The sequence below is a fragment of the Schistocerca cancellata genome, unplaced genomic scaffold (genome assembly GCF_023864275.1).
Source record: "Schistocerca cancellata isolate TAMUIC-IGC-003103 unplaced genomic scaffold, iqSchCanc2.1 HiC_scaffold_596, whole genome shotgun sequence".
NCBI classification, from domain to species: Eukaryota; Metazoa; Arthropoda; class Insecta; order Orthoptera; family Acrididae; genus Schistocerca; species Schistocerca cancellata.
Window position 1 is genome coordinate 90,618 of NW_026046608.1, and position 12,827 is coordinate 103,444.

The 12,827-nt window shown below is 53.9% G+C and overlaps 26 non-coding genes across 26 annotated transcripts; 21 read left to right on the top strand and 5 right to left on the bottom strand.

Annotated features, from left to right (window-relative positions):
• Positions 1-813: 813 nt before the first annotated feature.
• Trnam-cau (transfer RNA methionine (anticodon CAU)) lies at positions 814-886 on the top strand. The gene has a single exon. It is a non-coding gene; the product is annotated as a tRNA-Met (tRNA).
• A 322-nt stretch (positions 887-1,208) lies between these two features.
• Positions 1,209-1,280, top strand: Trnae-uuc (transfer RNA glutamic acid (anticodon UUC)). The gene has a single exon. It is a non-coding gene; the product is annotated as a tRNA-Glu (tRNA).
• Positions 1,281-1,576: 296 nt separating this feature from the next.
• Positions 1,577-1,649, top strand: Trnak-uuu (transfer RNA lysine (anticodon UUU)). The gene has a single exon. It is a non-coding gene; the product is annotated as a tRNA-Lys (tRNA).
• A 139-nt stretch (positions 1,650-1,788) lies between these two features.
• Trnas-aga (transfer RNA serine (anticodon AGA)) lies at positions 1,789-1,870 on the top strand. The gene has a single exon. It is a non-coding gene; the product is annotated as a tRNA-Ser (tRNA).
• A 277-nt stretch (positions 1,871-2,147) lies between these two features.
• On the bottom strand, positions 2,148-2,219 carry Trnag-ucc (transfer RNA glycine (anticodon UCC)). Its single transcript has one exon. It is a non-coding gene; the product is annotated as a tRNA-Gly (tRNA).
• An 815-nt stretch (positions 2,220-3,034) lies between these two features.
• On the top strand, positions 3,035-3,107 carry Trnam-cau (transfer RNA methionine (anticodon CAU)). The gene has a single exon. It is a non-coding gene; the product is annotated as a tRNA-Met (tRNA).
• Positions 3,108-3,429: 322 nt separating this feature from the next.
• Trnae-uuc (transfer RNA glutamic acid (anticodon UUC)) lies at positions 3,430-3,501 on the top strand. The gene has a single exon. It is a non-coding gene; the product is annotated as a tRNA-Glu (tRNA).
• A 296-nt stretch (positions 3,502-3,797) lies between these two features.
• On the top strand, positions 3,798-3,870 carry Trnak-uuu (transfer RNA lysine (anticodon UUU)). The gene has a single exon. It is a non-coding gene; the product is annotated as a tRNA-Lys (tRNA).
• A 139-nt stretch (positions 3,871-4,009) lies between these two features.
• Positions 4,010-4,091, top strand: Trnas-aga (transfer RNA serine (anticodon AGA)). Its single transcript has one exon. It is a non-coding gene; the product is annotated as a tRNA-Ser (tRNA).
• Positions 4,092-4,368: 277 nt separating this feature from the next.
• Trnag-ucc (transfer RNA glycine (anticodon UCC)) lies at positions 4,369-4,440 on the bottom strand. The gene has a single exon. It is a non-coding gene; the product is annotated as a tRNA-Gly (tRNA).
• Positions 4,441-5,255: 815 nt separating this feature from the next.
• Positions 5,256-5,328, top strand: Trnam-cau (transfer RNA methionine (anticodon CAU)). Its single transcript has one exon. It is a non-coding gene; the product is annotated as a tRNA-Met (tRNA).
• Positions 5,329-6,013: 685 nt separating this feature from the next.
• On the top strand, positions 6,014-6,086 carry Trnak-uuu (transfer RNA lysine (anticodon UUU)). Its single transcript has one exon. It is a non-coding gene; the product is annotated as a tRNA-Lys (tRNA).
• A 139-nt stretch (positions 6,087-6,225) lies between these two features.
• Trnas-aga (transfer RNA serine (anticodon AGA)) lies at positions 6,226-6,307 on the top strand. The gene has a single exon. It is a non-coding gene; the product is annotated as a tRNA-Ser (tRNA).
• A 277-nt stretch (positions 6,308-6,584) lies between these two features.
• On the bottom strand, positions 6,585-6,656 carry Trnag-ucc (transfer RNA glycine (anticodon UCC)). Its single transcript has one exon. It is a non-coding gene; the product is annotated as a tRNA-Gly (tRNA).
• An 815-nt stretch (positions 6,657-7,471) lies between these two features.
• Trnam-cau (transfer RNA methionine (anticodon CAU)) lies at positions 7,472-7,544 on the top strand. Its single transcript has one exon. It is a non-coding gene; the product is annotated as a tRNA-Met (tRNA).
• Positions 7,545-7,866: 322 nt separating this feature from the next.
• Positions 7,867-7,938, top strand: Trnae-uuc (transfer RNA glutamic acid (anticodon UUC)). The gene has a single exon. It is a non-coding gene; the product is annotated as a tRNA-Glu (tRNA).
• A 296-nt stretch (positions 7,939-8,234) lies between these two features.
• On the top strand, positions 8,235-8,307 carry Trnak-uuu (transfer RNA lysine (anticodon UUU)). The gene has a single exon. It is a non-coding gene; the product is annotated as a tRNA-Lys (tRNA).
• A 139-nt stretch (positions 8,308-8,446) lies between these two features.
• Positions 8,447-8,528, top strand: Trnas-aga (transfer RNA serine (anticodon AGA)). The gene has a single exon. It is a non-coding gene; the product is annotated as a tRNA-Ser (tRNA).
• A 277-nt stretch (positions 8,529-8,805) lies between these two features.
• Trnag-ucc (transfer RNA glycine (anticodon UCC)) lies at positions 8,806-8,877 on the bottom strand. The gene has a single exon. It is a non-coding gene; the product is annotated as a tRNA-Gly (tRNA).
• Positions 8,878-9,692: 815 nt separating this feature from the next.
• Trnam-cau (transfer RNA methionine (anticodon CAU)) lies at positions 9,693-9,765 on the top strand. Its single transcript has one exon. It is a non-coding gene; the product is annotated as a tRNA-Met (tRNA).
• Positions 9,766-10,087: 322 nt separating this feature from the next.
• On the top strand, positions 10,088-10,159 carry Trnae-uuc (transfer RNA glutamic acid (anticodon UUC)). The gene has a single exon. It is a non-coding gene; the product is annotated as a tRNA-Glu (tRNA).
• A 296-nt stretch (positions 10,160-10,455) lies between these two features.
• Positions 10,456-10,528, top strand: Trnak-uuu (transfer RNA lysine (anticodon UUU)). The gene has a single exon. It is a non-coding gene; the product is annotated as a tRNA-Lys (tRNA).
• Positions 10,529-10,667: 139 nt separating this feature from the next.
• Positions 10,668-10,749, top strand: Trnas-aga (transfer RNA serine (anticodon AGA)). The gene has a single exon. It is a non-coding gene; the product is annotated as a tRNA-Ser (tRNA).
• A 277-nt stretch (positions 10,750-11,026) lies between these two features.
• Positions 11,027-11,098, bottom strand: Trnag-ucc (transfer RNA glycine (anticodon UCC)). The gene has a single exon. It is a non-coding gene; the product is annotated as a tRNA-Gly (tRNA).
• An 815-nt stretch (positions 11,099-11,913) lies between these two features.
• Positions 11,914-11,986, top strand: Trnam-cau (transfer RNA methionine (anticodon CAU)). Its single transcript has one exon. It is a non-coding gene; the product is annotated as a tRNA-Met (tRNA).
• Positions 11,987-12,671: 685 nt separating this feature from the next.
• On the top strand, positions 12,672-12,744 carry Trnak-uuu (transfer RNA lysine (anticodon UUU)). Its single transcript has one exon. It is a non-coding gene; the product is annotated as a tRNA-Lys (tRNA).
• The last annotated feature ends 83 nt before the right edge of the window (positions 12,745-12,827 follow it).

The window sequence follows — 12,827 nt, forward strand, 5'->3', positions numbered from 1 at the left end:
AGCCGCTGCTCGCAACGCCGCGCTGTGTCGGCTTCCCGCCCGCCGGCAGTGGCCCACGGTGATAGTAGCTGTAGGCGCTTTACGAGGTAGGAGGGTGCATTCGGGCAGCGCCTCCACGCACGCTGCGTCTTTGGGCAAGGCTCGTCGCCGCGGCCGCAACGTTACTCACGCAATAGTGACGAGCGGTCGCTTTGAGGCAGTGTAGTGGGGGACTCCGCGTGTGTAGCACTTTTTTCGGTTGTATCCGACGTCGCTGGGTGGCAATCCCACTTTCCCTGCAGACAGCTGCTCGGGAATATGCTCGGGAAGCACGGACGTCATCGGACGTCCGCCCCCAACAAATGCAACTAACAAAATGAGAACAACAACTAAAAAAGTGGTAGGTTGTTCGACTACCACGCGGGCGGCCCGGCTTCGATTCCCGGCCGATGCATCGTTTTGCTGTTCTCGCAATAGTGCTGCCGCGCCGATTGCTCGCTTGAGGTGCGCCAGCCTCAGGAATGTATAGCAGGATTCGCTGTGAGAAGAACCAAACATGCAGCACGCAAGAGACCCTACTTGGACGGCCGCGTGCTGTTACTGAACTCCAGCGTCGGCCTGGCCCTACAGGCCGCTGTGTTCAGGTGCCGCAAGGGCGATGTACTGTAACCTCAGGCAGTGCTGCTTTCCGTCGTTAAAAAAGCTGCGGCAGCAGTTTACTCTAGCAAGTCGGGAAAGCACGCGTAGCGACACAACAGATTCCTGAGAAAGCGCAAACTGTCTATCTCTAATATGTGAGACTTACCAAGATTCCTGGGATGATGGTTGCAACGAGCCTCGGTAGCGCAGTAGGTAGCGCGTAAGTCTCATAATCTTAAGGTCGTGAGTTCGATCCTCACCCGGGGCATTTAATTTGCTGTACATCACGGCTGAATTAACGGCGTTGCTATTGCTAGCGAACGAACTTAATTGTCGTTTGTTATCCACAAGGAGTCCACGCCTCAGCGTCACAATGTTTACTTCCAATTATGGCAAGGTACAACTTTGATCATTCTCCTCCCCTGTTATGAGTGAAATATGATGCAAACAGCAATGAATAGACAGTTTCGAGCTGTGCGCCATGCCAGTCTGCACGCGCAAAAATGCTCGCAAACAGATAACAACACTGAGTCCGGATTGAGCACGAAATACGAGAAGAGAGGGAGTAAATCTCACGTTTCTCGAGCAAATCCGGTGTGGTCTAGTGGCTAGGATACCTGGCTTTCACCCAGGAGGCCCGGGTTCGATTCCCGGTACCGGAAGGGAAGTTTTTGCGCACACGACCCTCCATCGTTTGGCCTTCCAACCTTCGTTTGTCGCCCACCTTCCGGAGCTTCAACCGAACGTAATCGGGGGAAGCAGGCACAGGATGCAATTACTGTCAGCACCGGGATAAAGGGAGAAGAGGCACTGGTCCGCTGTTGGGGTGCTACCAGCGTCAGTGGGAAGTCGGTGAAGTCGCCAGTTGCGCCAGAAGCCAGCAATTACCGTAGTACGCCTACACACGCGTTCCAGTTATTCACATTGCTTGCAGTCGCTCCATGCACAACAAGCGTGAGCCCGGATAGCTCAGTCGGTAGAGCATTAGGCTTTTAACCTAAGGGTCCAGGGTTCGAATCCCTGTTCGGGCGAAGATTTTAACGCTTCCGTAATGGCTCGTCTCGTAGCGCTGGTAGCCCTGCCGTAATCAGTGCACCGAGTTCGTTTCCTGTCAACATTCTGCGCAGACCGGTTGCATTTTTCACGATTCGAGGGAAGCTTTAGCTACGAGCAGTCGTGGCCGAGTGGTTAAGGCGTCTGACTAGAAATCAGATTCCCTCTGGGAGCGTAGGTTCGAGTCCTACCGACTGCGTCGGTTTTTTTTATTTTTTGTTTCAGAAGAGAGAGCAGAAAATTTCGCAGTTTGCCTGTCGTTTTGGTACCTCGCTACACCTCACCTCTCACAGTCGTTTATAGCGCCTGTCCTTTTGATAAGGGCGAATTCCAAGCGTCAGCTTTCGCGTCAGCCGAGCAAAGTCGGGACAAGTCGGGACATACTACAGGATGGCCTGCGTGGAGCGACGACGGAAAGAAAACGTTAATTCAACAGCACGTGGCTCACATACTCATACGCATAGATTTGCGCCCGTTGCGGTGGCCGGGAATCGAACGCGGCTCAACTGCTCGGAAGGCAACTATGCTCACCATTACACTACCACCGCACAGCCGCTGCTCGCAACGCCGCGCTGTGTCGGCTTCCCGCCCGCCGGCAGTGGCCCACGGTGATAGTAGCTGTAGGCGCTTTACGAGGTAGGAGGGTGCATTCGGGCAGCGCCTCCACGCACGCTGCGTCTTTGGGCAAGGCTCGTCGCCGCGGCCGCAACGTTACTCACGCAATAGTGACGAGCGGTCGCTTTGAGGCAGTGTAGTGGGGGACTCCGCGTGTGTAGCACTTTTTTCGGTTGTATCCGACGTCGCTGGGTGGCAATCCCACTTTCCCTGCAGACAGCTGCTCGGGAATATGCTCGGGAAGCACGGACGTCATCGGACGTCCGCCCCCAACAAATGCAACTAACAAAATGAGAACAACAACTAAAAAAGTGGTAGGTTGTTCGACTACCACGCGGGCGGCCCGGCTTCGATTCCCGGCCGATGCATCGTTTTGCTGTTCTCGCAATAGTGCTGCCGCGCCGATTGCTCGCTTGAGGTGCGCCAGCCTCAGGAATGTATAGCAGGATTCGCTGTGAGAAGAACCAAACATGCAGCACGCAAGAGACCCTACTTGGACGGCCGCGTGCTGTTACTGAACTCCAGCGTCGGCCTGGCCCTACAGGCCGCTGTGTTCAGGTGCCGCAAGGGCGATGTACTGTAACCTCAGGCAGTGCTGCTTTCCGTCGTTAAAAAAGCTGCGGCAGCAGTTTACTCTAGCAAGTCGGGAAAGCACGCGTAGCGACACAACAGATTCCTGAGAAAGCGCAAACTGTCTATCTCTAATATGTGAGACTTACCAAGATTCCTGGGATGATGGTTGCAACGAGCCTCGGTAGCGCAGTAGGTAGCGCGTAAGTCTCATAATCCTAAGGTCGTGAGTTCGATCCTCACCCGGGGCATTTAATTTGCTGTACATCACGGCTGAATTAACGGCGTTGCTATTGCTAGCGAACGAACTTAATTGTCGTTTGTTATCCACAAGGAGTCCACGCCTCAGCGTCACAATGTTTACTTCCAATTATGGCAAGGTACAACTTTGATCATTCTCCTCCCCTGTTATGAGTGAAATATGATGCAAACAGCAATGAATAGACAGTTTCGAGCTGTGCGCCATGCCAGTCTGCACGCGCAAAAATGCTCGCAAACAGATAACAACACTGAGTCCGGATTGAGCACGAAATGCGAGAAGAGAGGGAGTAAATCTCACGTTTCTCGAGCAAATCCGGTGTGGTCTAGTGGCTAGGATACCTGGATTTCACCCAGGAGGCCCGGGTTCGATTCCCGGTACCGGAAGGGAAGTTTTTGCGCACACGACCCTCCATCTTTTGGCCTTCCAACCTTCGTTTGTCGCCCACCTTCCGGAGCTTCAGCCGAACGTAATCGGGGGAAGCAGGCACAGGATGCAATTACTGTCAGCACCGGGATAAAGGGAGAAGAGGCACTGGTCCGCTGTTGGGGTGCTACCAGCGTCAGTGGGAAGTCGGTGAAGTCGCCAGTTGCGCCAGAAGCCAGCAATTACCGTAGTACGCCTACACACGCGTTCCAGTTATTCACATTGCTTGCAGTCGCTCCATGCACAACAAGCGTGAGCCCGGATAGCTCAGTCGGTAGAGCATTAGGCTTTTAACCTAAGGGTCCAGGGTTCGAATCCCTGTTCGGGCGAAGATTTTAACGCTTCCGTAATGGCTCGTCTCGTAGCGCTGGTAGCCCTGCCGTAATCAGTGCACCGAGTTCGTTTCCTGTCAACATTCTGCGCAGACCGGTTGCATTTTTCACGATTCGAGGGAAGCTTTAGCTACGAGCAGTCGTGGCCGAGTGGTTAAGGCGTCTGACTAGAAATCAGATTCCCTCTGGGAGCGTAGGTTCGAGTCCTACCGACTGCGTCGGTTTTTTTTATTTTTTGTTTCAGAAGAGAGAGCAGAAAATTTCGCAGTTTGCCTGTCGTTTTGGTACCTCGCTACACCTCACCTCTCACAGTCGTTTATAGCGCCTGTCCTTTTGATAAGGGCGAATTCCAAGCGTCAGCTTTCGCGTCAGCCGAGCAAAGTCGGGACAAGTCGGGACATACTACAGCATGGCCTGCGTGGAGCGACGACGGAAAGAAAACGTTAATTCAACAGCACGTGGCTCACATACTCATACGCATAGATTTGCGCCCGTTGCGGTGGCCGGGAATCGAACGCGGCTCAACTGCTCGGAAGGCAACTATGCTCACCATTACACTACCACCGCACAGCCGCTGCTCGCAACGCCGCGCTGTGTCGGCTTCCCGCCCGCCGGCAGTGGCCCACGGTGATAGTAGCTGTAGGCGCTTTACGAGGTAGGAGGGTGCATTCGGGCAGCGCCTCCACGCACGCTGCGTCTTTGGGCAAGGCTCGTCGCCGCGGCCGCAACGTTACTCACGCAATAGTGACGAGCGGTCGCTTTGAGGCAGTGTAGTGGGGGACTCCGCGTGTGTAGCACTTTTTTCGGTTGTATCCGACGTCGCTGGGTGGCAATCCCACTTTCCCTGCAGACAGCTGCTCGGGAATATGCTCGGGAAGCACGGACGTCATCGGACGTCCGCCCCCAACAAATGCAACTAACAAAATGAGAACAACAACTAAAAAAGTGGTAGGTTGTTCGACTACCACGCGGGCGGCCCGGCTTCGATTCCCGGCCGATGCATCGTTTTGCTGTTCTCGCAATAGTGCTGCCGCGCCGATTGCTCGCTTGAGGTGCGCCAGCCTTAGGAATGTATAGCAGGATTCGCTGTGAGAAGAACCAAACATGCAGCACGCAAGAGACCCTACTTGGACGGCCGCGTGCTGTTACTGAACTCCAGCGTCGGCCTGGCCCTACAGGCCGCTGTGTTCAGGTGCCGCAAGGGCGATGTACTGTAACCTCAGGCAGTGCTGCTTTCCGTCGTTAAAAAAGCTGCGGCAGCAGTTTACTCTAGCAAGTCGGGAAAGCACGCGTAGCGACACAACAGATTCCTGAGAAAGCGCAAACTGTCTATCTCTAATATGTGAGACTTACCAAGATTCCTGGGATGATGGTTGCAACGAGCCTCGGTAGCGCAGTAGGTAGCGCGTAAGTCTCATAATCCTAAGGTCGTGAGTTCGATCCTCACCCGGGGCATTTAATTTGCTGTACATCACGGCTGAATTAACGGCGTTGCTATTGCTAGCGAACGAACTTAATTGTCGTTTGTTATCCACAAGGAGTCCACGCCTCAGCGTCACAATGTTTACTTCCAATTATGGCAAGGTACAACTTTGATCATTCTCCTCCCCTGTTATGAGTGAAATATGATGCAAACAGCAATGAATAGACAGTTTCGAGCTGTGCGCCATGCCAGTCTGCACGCGCAAAAATGCTCGCAAACAGAGAACAACACTGAGTCCGGATTGAGCACGAAATGCGAGAAGAGAGGGAGTAAATCTCACGTTTCTCGAGCAAATCCGGTGTGGTCTAGTGGCTAGGATACCTGGCTTTCACCCAGGAGGTTTCGATTCCCGGTACCGGAAGGGAAGTTTTTGCGCACACGACCCTCCATCTTTTGGCCTTCCAACCTTCGTTTGTCGCCCACCTTCCGGAGCTTCAGCCGAACGTAATCGGGGGAAGCAGGCACAGGATGCAATTACTGTCAGCACCGGGATAAAGGGAGAAGAGGCACTGGTCCGCTGTTGGGGTGCTACCAGCGTCAGTGGGAAGTCGGTGAAGTCGCCAGTTGCGCCAGAAGCCAGCAATTACCGTAGTACGCCTACACACGCGTTCCAGTTATTCACATTGCTTGCAGTCGCTCCATGCACAACAAGCGTGAGCCCGGATAGCTCAGTCGGTAGAGCATTAGGCTTTTAACCTAAGGGTCCAGGGTTCGAATCCCTGTTCGGGCGAAGATTTTAACGCTTCCGTAATGGCTCGTCTCGTAGCGCTGGTAGCCCTGCCGTAATCAGTGCACCGAGTTCGTTTCCTGTCAACATTCTGCGCAGACCGGTTGCATTTTTCACGATTCGAGGGAAGCTTTAGCTACGAGCAGTCGTGGCCGAGTGGTTAAGGCGTCTGACTAGAAATCAGATTCCCTCTGGGAGCGTAGGTTCGAGTCCTACCGACTGCGTCGGTTTTTTTTATTTTTTGTTTCAGAAGAGAGAGCAGAAAATTTCGCAGTTTGCCTGTCGTTTTGGTACCTCGCTACACCTCACCTCTCACAGTCGTTTATAGCGCCTGTCCTTTTGATAAGGGCGAATTCCAAGCGTCAGCTTTCGCGTCAGCCGAGCAAAGTCGGGACAAGTCGGGACATACTACAGCATGGCCTGCGTGGAGCGACGACGGAAAGAAAACGTTAATTCAACAGCACGTGGCTCACATACTCATACGCATAGATTTGCGCCCGTTGCGGTGGCCGGGAATCGAACGCGGCTCAACTGCTCGGAAGGCAACTATGCTCACCATTACACTACCACCGCACAGCCGCTGCTCGCAACGCCGCGCTGTGTCGGCTTCCCGCCCGCCGGCAGTGGCCCACGGTGATAGTAGCTGTAGGCGCTTTACGAGGTAGGAGGGTGCATTCGGGCAGCGCCTCCACGCACGCTGCGTCTTTGGGCAAGGCTCGTCGCCGCGGCCGCAACGTTACTCACGCAATAGTGACGAGCGGTCGCTTTGAGGCAGTGTAGTGGGGGACTCCGCGTGTGTAGCACTTTTTTCGGTTGTATCCGACGTCGCTGGGTGGCAATCCCACTTTCCCTGCAGACAGCTGCTCGGGAATATGCTCGGGAAGCACGGACGTCATCGGACGTCCGCCCCCAACAAATGCAACTAACAAAATGAGAACAACAACTAAAAAAGTGGTAGGTTGTTCGACTACCACGCGGGCGGCCCGGCTTCGATTCCCGGCCGATGCATCGTTTTGCTGTTCTCGCAATAGTGCTGCCGCGCCGATTGCTCGCTTGAGGTGCGCCAGCCTCAGGAATGTATAGCAGGATTCGCTGTGAGAAGAACCAAACATGCAGCACGCAAGAGACCCTACTTGGACGGCCGCGTGCTGTTACTGAACTCCAGCGTCGGCCTGGCCCTACAGGCCGCTGTGTTCAGGTGCCGCAAGGGCGATGTACTGTAACCTCAGGCAGTGCTGCTTTCCGTCGTTAAAAAAGCTGCGGCAGCAGTTTACTCTAGCAAGTCGGGAAAGCACGCGTAGCGACACAACAGATTCCTGAGAAAGCGCAAACTGTCTATCTCTAATATGTGAGACTTACCAAGATTCCTGGGATGATGGTTGCAACGAGCCTCGGTAGCGCAGTAGGTAGCGCGTAAGTCTCATAATCCTAAGGTCGTGAGTTCGATCCTCACCCGGGGCATTTAATTTGCTGTACATCACGGCTGAATTAACGGCGTTGCTATTGCTAGCGAACGAACTTAATTGTCGTTTGTTATCCACAAGGAGTCCACGCCTCAGCGTCACAATGTTTACTTCCAATTATGGCAAGGTACAACTTTGATCATTCTCCTCCCCTGTTATGAGTGAAATATGATGCAAACAGCAATGAATAGACAGTTTCGAGCTGTGCGCCATGCCAGTCTGCACGCGCAAAAATGCTCGCAAACAGATAACAACACTGAGTCCGGATTGAGCACGAAATGCGAGAAGAGAGGGAGTAAATCTCACGTTTCTCGAGCAAATCCGGTGTGGTCTAGTGGCTAGGATACCTGGATTTCACCCAGGAGGCCCGGGTTCGATTCCCGGTACCGGAAGGGAAGTTTTTGCGCACACGACCCTCCATCTTTTGGCCTTCCAACCTTCGTTTGTCGCCCACCTTCCGGAGCTTCAGCCGAACGTAATCGGGGGAAGCAGGCACAGGATGCAATTACTGTCAGCACCGGGATAAAGGGAGAAGAGGCACTGGTCCGCTGTTGGGGTGCTACCAGCGTCAGTGGGAAGTCGGTGAAGTCGCCAGTTGCGCCAGAAGCCAGCAATTACCGTAGTACGCCTACACACGCGTTCCAGTTATTCACATTGCTTGCAGTCGCTCCATGCACAACAAGCGTGAGCCCGGATAGCTCAGTCGGTAGAGCATTAGGCTTTTAACCTAAGGGTCCAGGGTTCGAATCCCTGTTCGGGCGAAGATTTTAACGCTTCCGTAATGGCTCGTCTCGTAGCGCTGGTAGCCCTGCCGTAATCAGTGCACCGAGTTCGTTTCCTGTCAACATTCTGCGCAGACCGGTTGCATTTTTCACGATTCGAGGGAAGCTTTAGCTACGAGCAGTCGTGGCCGAGTGGTTAAGGCGTCTGACTAGAAATCAGATTCCCTCTGGGAGCGTAGGTTCGAGTCCTACCGACTGCGTCGGTTTTTTTTATTTTTTGTTTCAGAAGAGAGAGCAGAAAATTTCGCAGTTTGCCTGTCGTTTTGGTACCTCGCTACACCTCACCTCTCACAGTCGTTTATAGCGCCTGTCCTTTTGATAAGGGCGAATTCCAAGCGTCAGCTTTCGCGTCAGCCGAGCAAAGTCGGGACAAGTCGGGACATACTACAGCATGGCCTGCGTGGAGCGACGACGGAAAGAAAACGTTAATTCAACAGCACGTGGCTCACATACTCATACGCATAGATTTGCGCCCGTTGCGGTGGCCGGGAATCGAACGCGGCTCAACTGCTCGGAAGGCAACTATGCTCACCATTACACTACCACCGCACAGCCGCTGCTCGCAACGCCGCGCTGTGTCGGCTTCCCGCCCGCCGGCAGTGGCCCACGGTGATAGTAGCTGTAGGCGCTTTACGAGGTAGGAGGGTGCATTCGGGCAGCGCCTCCACGCACGCTGCGTCTTTGGGCAAGGCTCGTCGCCGCGGCCGCAACGTTACTCACGCAATAGTGACGAGCGGTCGCTTTGAGGCAGTGTAGTGGGGGACTCCGCGTGTGTAGCACTTTTTTCGGTTGTATCCGACGTCGCTGGGTGGCAATCCCACTTTCCCTGCAGACAGCTGCTCGGGAATATGCTCGGGAAGCACGGACGTCATCGGACGTCCGCCCCCAACAAATGCAACTAACAAAATGAGAACAACAACTAAAAAAGTGGTAGGTTGTTCGACTACCACGCGGGCGGCCCGGCTTCGATTCCCGGCCGATGCATCGTTTTGCTGTTCTCGCTATAGTGCTGCCGCGCCGATTGCTCGCTTGAGGTGCGCCAGCCTCAGGAATGTATAGCAGGATTCGCTGTGAGAAGAACCAAACATGCAGCACGCAAGAGACCCTACTTGGACGGCCGCGTGCTGTTACTGAACTCCAGCGTCGGCCTGGCCCTACAGGCCGCTGTGTTCAGGTGCCGCAAGGGCGATGTACTGTAACCTCAGGCAGTGCTGCTTTCCGTCGTTAAAAAAGCTGCGGCAGCAGTTTACTCTAGCAAGTCGGGAAAGCACGCGTAGCGACACAACAGATTCCTGAGAAAGCGCAAACTGTCTATCTCTAATATGTGAGACTTACCAAGATTCCTGGGATGATGGTTGCAACGAGCCTCGGTAGCGCAGTAGGTAGCGCGTAAGTCTCATAATCCTAAGGTCGTGAGTTCGATCCTCACCCGGGGCATTTAATTTGCTGTACATCACGGCTGAATTAACGGCGTTGCTATTGCTAGCGAACGAACTTAATTGTCGTTTGTTATCCACAAGGAGTCCACGCCTCAGCGTCACAATGTTTACTTCCAATTATGGCAAGGTACAACTTTGATCATTCTCCTCCCCTGTTATGAGTGAAATATGATGCAAACAGCAATGAATAGACAGTTTCGAGCTGTGCGCCATGCCAGTCTGCACGCGCAAAAATGCTCGCAAACAGATAACAACACTGAGTCCGGATTGAGCACGAAATACGAGAAGAGAGGGAGTAAATCTCACGTTTCTCGAGCAAATCCGGTGTGGTCTAGTGGCTAGGATACCTGGCTTTCACCCAGGAGGCCCGGGTTCGATTCCCGGTACCGGAAGGGAAGTTTTTGCGCACACGACCCTCCATCGTTTGGCCTTCCAACCTTCGTTTGTCGCCCACCTTCCGGAGCTTCAACCGAACGTAATCGGGGGAAGCAGGCACAGGATGCAATTACTGTCAGCACCGGGATAAAGGGAGAAGAGGCACTGGTCCGCTGTTGGGGTGCTACCAGCGTCAGTGGGAAGTCGGTGAAGTCGCCAGTTGCGCCAGAAGCCAGCAATTACCGTAGTACGCCTACACACGCGTTCCAGTTATTCACATTGCTTGCAGTCGCTCCATGCACAACAAGCGTGAGCCCGGATAGCTCAGTCGGTAGAGCATTAGGCTTTTAACCTAAGGGTCCAGGGTTCGAATCCCTGTTCGGGCGAAGATTTTAACGCTTCCGTAATGGCTCGTCTCGTAGCGCTGGTAGCCCTGCCGTAATCAGTGCACCGAGTTCGTTTCCTGTCAACATTCTGCGCAGACCGGTTGCATTTTTCACGATTCGAGGGAAGCTTTAGCTACGAGCAGTCGTGGCCGAGTGGTTAAGGCGTCTGACTAGAAATCAGATTCCCTCTGGGAGCGTAGGTTCGAGTCCTACCGACTGCGTCGGTTTTTTTTATTTTTTGTTTCAGAAGAGAGAGCAGAAAATTTCGCAGTTTGCCTGTCGTTTTGGTACCTCGCTACACCTCACCTCTCACAGTCGTTTATAGCGCCTGTCCTTTTGATAAGGGCGAATTCCAAGCGTCAGCTTTCGCGTCAGCCGAGCAAAGTCGGGACAAGTCGGGACATACTACAGGATGGCCTGCGTGGAGCGACGACGGAAAGAAAACGTTAATTCAACAGCACGTGGCTCACATACTCATACGCATAGATTTGCGCCCGTTGCGGTGGCCGGGAATCGAACGCGGCTCAACTGCTCGGAAGGCAACTATGCTCACCATTACACTACCACCGCACAGCCGCTGCTCGCAACGCCGCGCTGTGTCGGCTTCCCGCCCGCCGGCAGTGGCCCACGGTGATAGTAGCTGTAGGCGCTTTACGAGGTAGGAGGGTGCATTCGGGCAGCGCCTCCACGCACGCTGCGTCTTTGGGCAAGGCTCGTCGCCGCGGCCGCAACGTTACTCACGCAATAGTGACGAGCGGTCGCTTTGAGGCAGTGTAGTGGGGGACTCCGCGTGTGTAGCACTTTTTTCGGTTGTATCCGACGTCGCTGGGTGGCAATCCCACTTTCCCTGCAGACAGCTGCTCGGGAATATGCTCGGGAAGCACGGACGTCATCGGACGTCCGCCCCCAACAAATGCAACTAACAAAATGAGAACAACAACTAAAAAAGTGGTAGGTTGTTCGACTACCACGCGGGCGGCCCGGCTTCGATTCCCGGCCGATGCATCGTTTTGCTGTTCTCGCTATAGTGCTGCCGCGCCGATTGCTCGCTTGAGGTGCGCCAGCCTCAGGAATGTATAGCAGGATTCGCTGTGAGAAGAACCAAACATGCAGCACGCAAGAGACCCTACTTGGACGGCCGCGTGCTGTTACTGAACTCCAGCGTCGGCCTGGCCCTACAGGCCGCTGTGTTCAGGTGCCGCAAGGGCGATGTACTGTAACCTCAGGCAGTGCTGCTTTCCGTCGTTAAAAAAGCTGCGGCAGCAGTTTACTCTAGCAAGTCGGGAAAGCACGCGTAGCGACACAACAGATTCCTGAGAAAGCGCAAACTGTCTATCTCTAATATGTGAGACTTACCAAGATTCCTGGGATGATGGTTGCAACGAGCCTCGGTAGCGCAGTAGGTAGCGCGTAAGTCTCATAATCCTAAGGTCGTGAGTTCGATCCTCACCCGGGGCATTTAATTTGCTGTACATCACGGCTGAATTAACGGCGTTGCTATTGCTAGCGAACGAACTTAATTGTCGTTTGTTATCCACAAGGAGTCCACGCCTCAGCGTCACAATGTTTACTTCCAATTATGGCAAGGTACAACTTTGATCATTCTCCTCCCCTGTTATGAGTGAAATATGATGCAAACAGCAATGAATAGACAGTTTCGAGCTGTGCGCCATGCCAGTCTGCACGCGCAAAAATGCTCGCAAACAGATAACAACACTGAGTCCGGATTGAGCACGAAATGCGAGAAGAGAGGGAGTAAATCTCACGTTTCTCGAGCAAATCCGGTGTGGTCTAGTGGCTAGGATACCTGGCTTTCACCCAGGAGGTTTCGATTCCCGGTACCGGAAGGGAAGTTTTTGCGCACACGACCCTCCATCTTTTGGCCTTCCAACCTTCGTTTGTCGCCCACCTTCCGGAGCTTCAGCCGAACGTAATCGGGGGAAGCAGGCACAGGATGCAATTACTGTCAGCACCGGGATAAAGGGAGAAGAGGCACTGGTCCGCTGTTGGGGTGCTACCAGCGTCAGTGGGAAGTCGGTGAAGTCGCCAGTTGCGCCAGAAGCCAGCAATTACCGTAGTACGCCTACACACGCGTTCCAGTTATTCACATTGCTTGCAGTCGCTCCATGCACAACAAGCGTGAGCCCGGATAGCTCAGTCGGTAGAGCATTAGGCTTTTAACCTAAGGGTCCAGGGTTCGAATCCCTGTTCGGGCGAAGATTTTAACGCTTCCGTAATGGCTCGTCTCGTAGCGCTGGTAGCCCTGCCGTAATCAGTGCACCGAGTTCGTTTCCTGTCA